The sequence below is a fragment of the Pseudopodoces humilis genome, chromosome 1 (genome assembly GCF_049639895.1).
Source record: "Pseudopodoces humilis isolate 2021_Gansu_Grassland_sample_001 chromosome 1, ASM4963989v1, whole genome shotgun sequence".
Classification (NCBI taxonomy): domain Eukaryota; kingdom Metazoa; phylum Chordata; class Aves; order Passeriformes; family Paridae; genus Pseudopodoces; species Pseudopodoces humilis.
In genome coordinates, this window is record NC_142200.1 from 17,204,520 (window position 1) to 17,213,089 (window position 8,570).

Consider the following 8,570-nt stretch of genomic DNA (forward strand, 5'->3'; position numbering starts at 1 on the left):
AGTAATTAAAAGAATCTTTCAGAGACACTAATCACTTTTAGTCAAAATACAGGCTTTCCACCTTTGTAAAAATATTAAAAGTTTGTATACAAGATTCCTTCCTTTCCTCTGCCTCTTTGTCAGAAGACAAAACATTTATCAGGAAAGACATGCCCTGGAAACTGTACAAATTGTACATTCTCTGTACATTCAACTGTAAATTCTCCACAGCAGAACATAAACAGTCCAGCAAAGCTGCTCAGTAGTGGTTTCTTTGTACGTAGGCTGAGACTCTGCAGGGCCTATATGCCCTAACCCACGTGAGTGGGACTTCTTAATGTTGTGCTTTCCTAGGAAAGAAAAGGAAGAGGCATGACAAACAGTAATAGTGCATCACACTGTTTGTGTAGATTACTCTGAAGGAATATTAAATATCACATCATATTCATGTGAGACTGGAGAGTGGTATAGCTAAACTTATAAGGAGATGTAACCAGATATGAATTAACTGACAACCAGCAGCATTCAATATCTCCACTAACCTGAAGAAGTCCAAGCCATGAGCAGCCAGCTTTTCCAGGGGAATGCTATTGGAAGTGGCGACAAAGGTTTTTCTAAAGTCCAGGCAGACAAAATCCACAGCCTTTCCCTCATCCACCAAGCAGCTCACCTTGTTATAGGAGATCAGGTTAGCCAAGCAGGACCTGCCTCTCACAAATCCACACCGGCCGAGTGTGAGCCCCTGGTTGTTCTGTTGTGCCATGTGATGCCACTCAAGGTGATCTGCTCCATGGCTTTCTCTGCCACTGAGCTCAGGCTGACAGGCCTGTAGTTCCCTGGATCCTCTTTCCCACCCTTTTTGTCCCTGGCTGTCACACTTGCTGACCTCTAGTCAACTGGACACCTTGGATTTGGTCAGGACTGCTGGTAAATGATGGAGAGTGGCTTGCTGAGCATCTCTGCCAGCTCCAATTTGGCCTGGACAGACTTGTGTCTAAGTGGTGAATGTGGAGAATGTGCTCTGGTCTCAACACATTGCTCAAACCTATTGCTGATGTGACTGTCAATAAGTTGTCTGCACAAGCGTTTTTTTATACATGTACATCATCTGGCATTTTAATGTTTGTGTTTCTCTTGGGGAGAGCATAGGGGATGCATTTATCTTTAGATGAAATAACTGTTTATATCCATTCTGACTTCCCTTTCTACCTGTTTTCTTTTACATCAAGTTCTGAGTTGTCCAGTTTGCAAAGACATACTCTGTGGTCATCCTGTTCAGATGCCATCTCCTATTTTTCTTTTTTTGTTTTGGTTTTTTGGAGCTGTTGGTTTGTTTGTTTGTAATTACTTTTTTTACCATTTGTAATTACCTTTTTAACCATTCCAGCTGCTTGGTAACATGTGTGGCAGGCTGAGGAGTTCCTAGCCAGGCTAAGTATCACAGCATGGGTCTATACCACCTTCCAAATTTCACTGTAATCAAGAGAGAAGAAAGTGTCTGGCTTCATCTGAAAGGCAGCCACATACTGTAAATCATCAAACAGGGACTGCAGTAAGCTGGGGGAAAAACAACCACAAAATATGGTTGTGATGCCCTCAAAATTCAAGGTCCTTTGGTCAGTCAATAAAAATTTGAGTGGGATTAGAGATGCTGAAACACATTTTTTGTTGCTTCAACTTGGATTTTTTTGACAGTGATATTACTGGACAGATTAATTTTTTGAGCTGCTTTGTTGACACCAAATCCCGGGGATTTATGAACCCAGTGATTTCCTCAACAATCTAAAGACACAAAATCCATTAGCAATCTTCAGGTTAAGAGTGTGAAAACATAGGTCAAGATTCAATATGGGTAGAAAGCTCTTGCCTGTAAAGATATGACATAAATCTTAAATTACTTGGCTCAATTCATATTCTCCGTATGGATCTCACTTCTTTTTGCTGCTAGAGATTTGTCTGGCTTTCATTTGCATGCCAGAAAGTAAATATTGGCAAGTTCAGACTTTCACATCATCAGCTGTTTGGGATCCATGTGTTTGTGAAGTACTCTGTACACCTGGTTCTATATATAAATATAAATGATTTAGCTACTACCCCTTATTGAGGATTAATACCTAGGATGAATTATATCTTCACACTGCCTTCAAATTGGCTGCCTAAACTAGAGGATTTAGTGATTCTTATTTATGTACAGCCATTTATTTATGGTGCTGCTGATAAACATGAAATTGGTGTCTTGCTTGGTAGAGTTTGTTTCTTCTCATTTTAAGGTTTTAAACAGGTATGTGAAACCATGACAGGTTTTCTCTGCTGGCAGGAGTGGCTCAGGTCACACCTGTTTGGCCACAGCTCTCATGTTAAATTGTAATGTGCTGGATTTTCCCTTGGGCTCAAATGCTGTTGATACAGGGTTAAAAAGTGAACCCAAAGGAAAATGTAAATCTTGATTTTTTCAGTCTGCTCTGGTGTTGACTGAGACGAGCAGTGTGTACGTTCTTCTGAGTCTGCTGGAGAATGGATGCCTGGTTGCCTTTTCCCTGGCATGTGCTGGCTCAGTCACACCTGACACAGGGTTATATCCCAGATTTACAGCTGCTAGAGTTTCTCCTTCCTGGAGAGAATTCAGATTTACTCACAGACACATTTAGCCTTTCTAGGATGAGGCCAAGGGAACACCAAGGAACTGGCTATAGGTCAGCACCGTTAACAGATGGGTTCTGGAGTTCCTCTCTGCAGCCATATATAAAAGAAAGAGGAAGGGCTGTTTAACAAAAGCCAAGAGAATTAAAGCTTTCTGCTTTGACAATAAATTACATTTTAAAAGGTCTTTGATTCACAGTATTAAACGTTTCTTAGTGAAGCAGTTGCTCTTGTGGAGAATACCCAACTCCACCATAAATGAAGTTGTGCTAAAATTTATGCTATAACTGGGGGAAGGAGAACTTTCATCCCACCTGGTTCTCCTGATGGGGTGGGTTTAGGTGTTTCTTTATGACTGCTCCTCAGTAAAGTAGCTGAAAAGAGATGGTGGTATTCTCCTAGAAAGCCCGGGAAGCTCACAGCAAAGTTTTGTTGTGAGAGGAGTTAAACAGCACGTTTACAATCTTTGGGGGTTCTGTAAGGTTTTATTTGAAATCTGAAAATGCAGTTATTCTGGAAAGCTCTCATTTTCAGTGTGTTCTCCCTGCATGGCTTCTGATCTGTCCCTGCTGCCATTTGCTGTGGAGCCAGGGAAGTTCCTCCCAGCTCTGTCCTGCTCTCTGAGACTCTCACTCAGAGATCACCAGGTATGCATTCATTCCAAGGGACAACTCACTGGTAGGAGAAAATTTTCCTTTTCTGCTTCCAGAACAGAACAAAATATTGAAGACAGTCCAAATTGAGACATAATTTTTGTGGTTTTCATGTGCCTTTAGGGGGCAGCAAACCAGACCACAAGAGATTGCTTTTTGTCTGCCTGAGGAGGTTTGTACCTCCAGTGGGCTACTAGAAAGACTTGAGGGGAGAAAGGAAAAAAGAAGCCTGAACCTGAGAAGAAGCACAAAAGAGATATTTTTTTAATATCCTAGAAGTATCACCTCTGTAGGAATAAACCTATTACCTTTCTTTCTGTGACACCTGGAGAGACTCTAGTTGACAGGGGTTTGTTTTCACTACATCAAAAAAGATGGATCTTGGCAGCCTGGTTCATCCTCTCTCTTTTTCGTCTTTTCATCTGCAAAAGGAAATGGATGTGTTTTCTGTGGTATGCTCAGTGACACCACAAAAGACTATGTTTAGCTCATTGCACACCTGCCATTCATTCTCTATGAGAGCAATCTTTGATCCTTTGATGTGCCATGGCATTCCAGTGCCATTTGCAATTGTTACTCACTGAATTTTTGGAAGATATATATTTTTTTACAAAGTGTAAAGAATGCTCTCAGCTTGATTGTTCTCTCAACCAAATTAAAAAACACACATTCTTACTAAATGAAAAATTAGTTTAGTTTTCACTTGGTTTTCTACATTGATTGATTTCCACCCAGTTCAACAGGGACATGAAGAGCTCTAAAAAGTATGTTTTCTATAAATTTTACCAAAATAAGATACTGAGAAAGGAAAGAAACCCTAGTAATGCCACAGCTGAGGCAAAGCTCTGACATCTTTAATCACAGCTACTTTTCTTTCACACCAGTGTCAGGAAGTCCCTCAAAGAAATCTCTATGAAACAGGATTGACTTCTCTCTTTGTAATAAGTGTGGAACAATTTGTTCCAAAGAGTGTGCTTTTCATTGACTAAACACTTAAATACACATAGGTGTAATCTGTGTCCAGTCTGGTATCTGACTGAAGTCAGACATGCAGAGAGAGCATGGAAGTGCACAAGGAGGGAAAGGACACCAGGCTGCCGGACAGCATGGACCTGGAGGAGGATTTTAAGAGGACGATGGTGAAGATTGGCTATAACCAGCCTTGGCAATCAGGCTGTCTGTGGAAATTTTAGAAACTTAACACTTGATATGATATCCCTAGGCCCAGGAGCTGGACCTCCCTGAGTGAAATGCGTCATTTGTTGTTGGCACAGGCAAGACTGGGAGCGAATGCGGCCGGAGAGGGGCCTGCACGTGCTCTGCAACACTGAGCACAGAGAGGGAGTCATTTTCATGGGCAGAAGCACCATCATACAGATGGAATCCTGTCCCCCCTCATCTGTGCTGGCACATCTGAAATGCAAGGGGATTTTTTGAGATTAGGACTGGAAAACAGAAGTACCTCTGCTTTATTTAGTACTTGGCTAAATGTAGTGAAGAGGAGCTGCAACATCCAAGTACTCTTTGCTTATTTAGATGCATTGCCTTTATTTTCTTAGAGAGGGAATGGGTTTGTTCACGCTCACTTTCAGCAGTGATGACAGGAAGACATCACAAATTGCACTCCAAATTATCATGGCTAAAAATCTAGTTAATTATCTGGGTTTGAAATTAATTAAACTTCTGCCTTTTCAAGCCCTGACCCAGATGCCTGCTGATGGTTTGTTGGGGTTTTTTTGCCTTCTGTGCTGCTCATATCTGTTTTCTGTCACTTCATATCTGGATGTTGCATGCTTTATCCCACAGGTCTTGGATGATGCAATGAACTGCTTTGAAAGTCCCCTTCCCCACACTCACCCACCCTGCCTGGTGACCCTGTTTTATGTCTGAAGTGCTCAGAATTGAAAAGCACTTCCACAAGTACCAGGCACTGGTGACAAAAATTACCAAGTCCTCCATTACTCTAATATTTACTGTGACTGAAGCAGGTACATCTAATTGTGTGGGTTTATTTATCTTTCCTAGCTGAAAGAGATGGAATCTCTGAGACAGACACTGTTTAAGAATCTTTCTCTAACTTTGAATACTTTGAAAAGCTGAACTTCCACTGGCAGAAAATAAATCCTAATTCAAAGCCTAGGTACTTACAAGACTCTTTAGTTCTTCCTCTCTAGCTTCACAGAGGATTCAAGATGCTAATGCTAAAATATTTTAAAAATTAGGCCTTGAGTATCTCATTTTGCACAGGAAAATATTCAATTTTAATTATCCAGCTTAACATGAAAGCATGTCTAGCTCTAAGCAACAAGGCAGTTTGCAGCTCTGATTAGCCACCCAAACATAAGCATTTTGCAGCTTTGATTACTCATCCAGTTAGGAATAATTTAGTTTTAATACAGTAAGCAGGAATCTTAGCAAATCTTTGAAAACAACTAACCTGTGTAAAATCAAGGATGTTCCTTGCTCAGTCCTCATGCTCATTTATTCAAGAATCAGTGGCAGCTGAAGGGAGGGAAAAGGAGCTGGAAGTGGTACATGTTGTGATGGACTCTGGTATCTTTATCTCTGGTTCACATACTTGTCTCCTCAATTTGCAAGTTCCAAACCATGTTCTTGATTCAAATTACTCAGAATTATTATTCAAATTGTTCAGAAATTCAGATTAAAAAATATTTCTTACCAAGCTCTATCCTCCAGTTTCTTGTGGAATTCTTAAAGGCGATACAGTGTAGTGCAGTCTTGTGGTTTTCCTTGGTCCAACACTGCTATTCTGAAACTATTCACCCTGAAAAGAAAATTCTGTACTACACAATCTTTTTACTGCTTTCTTTCATTTCTGTTACCAGCTGGATCAACAGACAGAGTAATTACTCTATGCATAAGTAATTAATATTCTGTATTTCAACCAACTTGGAAAAAAAACACCAAATCACTTTTTGAGCTATTTCTGTTTATCAATGGGATTGATGGTAACAGATGAAGAAGCAGAAGGTGTTTTTGCCTTCTCCTTCCATTCCTGATCAGTAAAACATGACATTAATTTTCAATTAATTCTAATTAATTAAGAGGGACTATGAAAAATGACATTCTAAAGCTTGGAGCAATGATGGGTTAGCTTGGTACAGCTCCTAGTTACACTGATAAAGAATGATTCACGTGACATTCTCTCTTCATGACACAAGAATTAGGTTTGGAACCCCTTATTATTCTGTAAAAAACACCACTGTAAGACACCACTTCAACTTTTACAGTGATTCATAATTTAATTAAAATTTCCCCTTTTCCCCTCGGAACTTGTTTCTCTTTTAGAGAGCTACCTGGGGAAAATAAGCAGGTGGATCTGAACGTTACCTCTATTAATCCTTTGCCAAACAAACTGTGTAAGCTTTAAGTACTCAAACCTCATAAAGACACAGTCCTTGGTAATGCAAAGAACCTGTTGCTTAACCACACATTTTTCAATTCACTCATTAGCCTATTCCAGACACATTACTGGGGAAACAACAATTAAACAGTGGAAAAAAAAAATTTCAATAGAACCCAGGACATAAAGAAATACTCTGTAGTTTCGCTCTAAGTAGTGGAAACTTTCCTGAAAATGAATAAACAAACTGGGAGAAATTTTCTGTTGGAAACAATCCCAAGACATTAAGAAGATTGGAAATTTTAACTGCAAGAAGAATTTGTGCTCCAATGCGACTGCCTCATTTGGCATCAGGAAAATTCTCCAGAAAGTTTGTTTCTTCAGTATCTTTGCACAGCAGGGCTCTCCTTGTAGGAAATGGAAAAACAGAAACTTCCACAGGTGCTAAAGGGTTTAATCTGCAGCCTTGGAAAGAGCTTGGGTTAATGTAATGATAAAGGTACACAAACATTAAGTAGAAAAATTATAAACTTAAGTTCCTATAATTTTAAGTAAGTAAGTAATTATATTGAGTAAGTAAGAAATTATATTAAGTAAAATAGTGAGAAGTTTAAGCTGTAATAGTGTGACTTACAGGGTAGGCTAAGGATCTAGAAGCTGTAATAGAGGTGTGTGTATGAGTACGTGACCTGTCAGCTTAGTGGCTAAGAGACAGAGGCAGTGCAGCAAAATTAAGCAAAAGTGATAGGTTAGTAACTGGAAACAAGTTTCATGTCAACTGTCTATTGGACCAAAATGTTATATATTGCTGTGAGAAGAAGAAACCTGTGACTACCTTAAGCTATGGCTGACTTGTTGCTTCTCTCTAAATCTCACACCTTCGAGACTGATATGTTATCTGGCTTACTTAAGCAATAAATCATCTTAAATATCATGGTGGTCCCATCCCTCATTTTTCATCCTGACATCCCTTCACTTACACCCCTGTGCAGACCTGTGTCAGTGCCTCAGCAGCAGACTCTGCCCTGCAGCACAGGTTTGAGGGACATGGGCAGCCTGGACACTGCAGCCTTCCCTGTGCTTGATCCAACTTGGGCTGAGCAGGGGTGCAGCAGCTGCCTGTGGGTCTGTGCCTGGCAGCCAGGAGGGCCAGCCCTGTCCTGGGGGGCATCAGGCCCAGCATGGCCAGCTGGGCAAGGGAGGGGATTGTCCTGCTCTGCTCTGCTCTGCTCTGCTCTGCTCTGGGGCAACCTCACCTTGAGTACTGGGGGCAGCTTTGGGTGCCACAAGAAAAGACAGAAAAGTGTTAGAGAGTGTCCAAAGGAAGTCAAGAAAGATGGTGAAGGGCCTTGAGGGGAAGCTCTGTGAGGAGAGGCTGAGGTTACTTGGTCTGTTCAGCCTGGAGGAGACTGAGGAGAGACCTCATTGCAGTTACAGCTTCCTCATGAGAGGAAGAGGAGGGGCAGGCACTGATCCCTGTTTTGTGATGTCCAGTCAGGGACAAGGGAATGGCCTGAAGTTGTATCAGGGGAGGTTTAGGTTGGACTTTAGAAAATGGTTCTTCCTCCAGAGGGTGGCTGAGCACTGGAACAGCTCCCCAAGGAAGTGGTCACAGCACCAGCCTGACAGAGCTCAAGAAGTGTTTGGACAATACTTTTGGGCACATGGCATGACTTTTGAGGATGGTCCTGGCAGAGCCAGCAGGAGTTTGACTCAATGATCCTTGTGGGTTCCTTCCAACTCAGCTTATTCTGTGATTGTGTATATATATATATATATATATATATCTTCTATATATATCTGCATATATATCTGTATATCTGTATACATATATATATCTTCTATATATATCTGCCAGATAACATATCAGTCTCGAAGGTGTTTATTAAACGCACTGTGCCTTCATCATGGGCAGTCTCAGCCCTGCCTGTACT

The 8,570-nt window shown here is 41.0% G+C and overlaps 1 long non-coding RNA gene across 2 annotated transcripts; it reads right to left on the bottom strand.

Moving 5' to 3' along the window:
• Nucleotides 1–247: 247 nt before the first annotated feature.
• Nucleotides 248–6,619, bottom strand: LOC148185017 (uncharacterized). Of its 2 annotated transcripts, XR_015774090.1 has the most exons (7): nt 6,590–6,619; nt 5,953–6,057; nt 5,710–5,774; nt 3,581–3,694; nt 2,616–2,709; nt 1,350–1,452; nt 248–329 (listed from the first exon to the last, which is right to left on the bottom strand). It is a non-coding gene; the product is annotated as an uncharacterized LOC148185017 (long non-coding RNA). The 2 variants fall into 2 exon arrangements; XR_015774089.1 differs by lacking the exons at nt 248–329; nt 1,350–1,452 and having other exon boundaries at nt 2,216–2,709.
• Nucleotides 6,620–8,570: the final 1,951 nt, after the last annotated feature.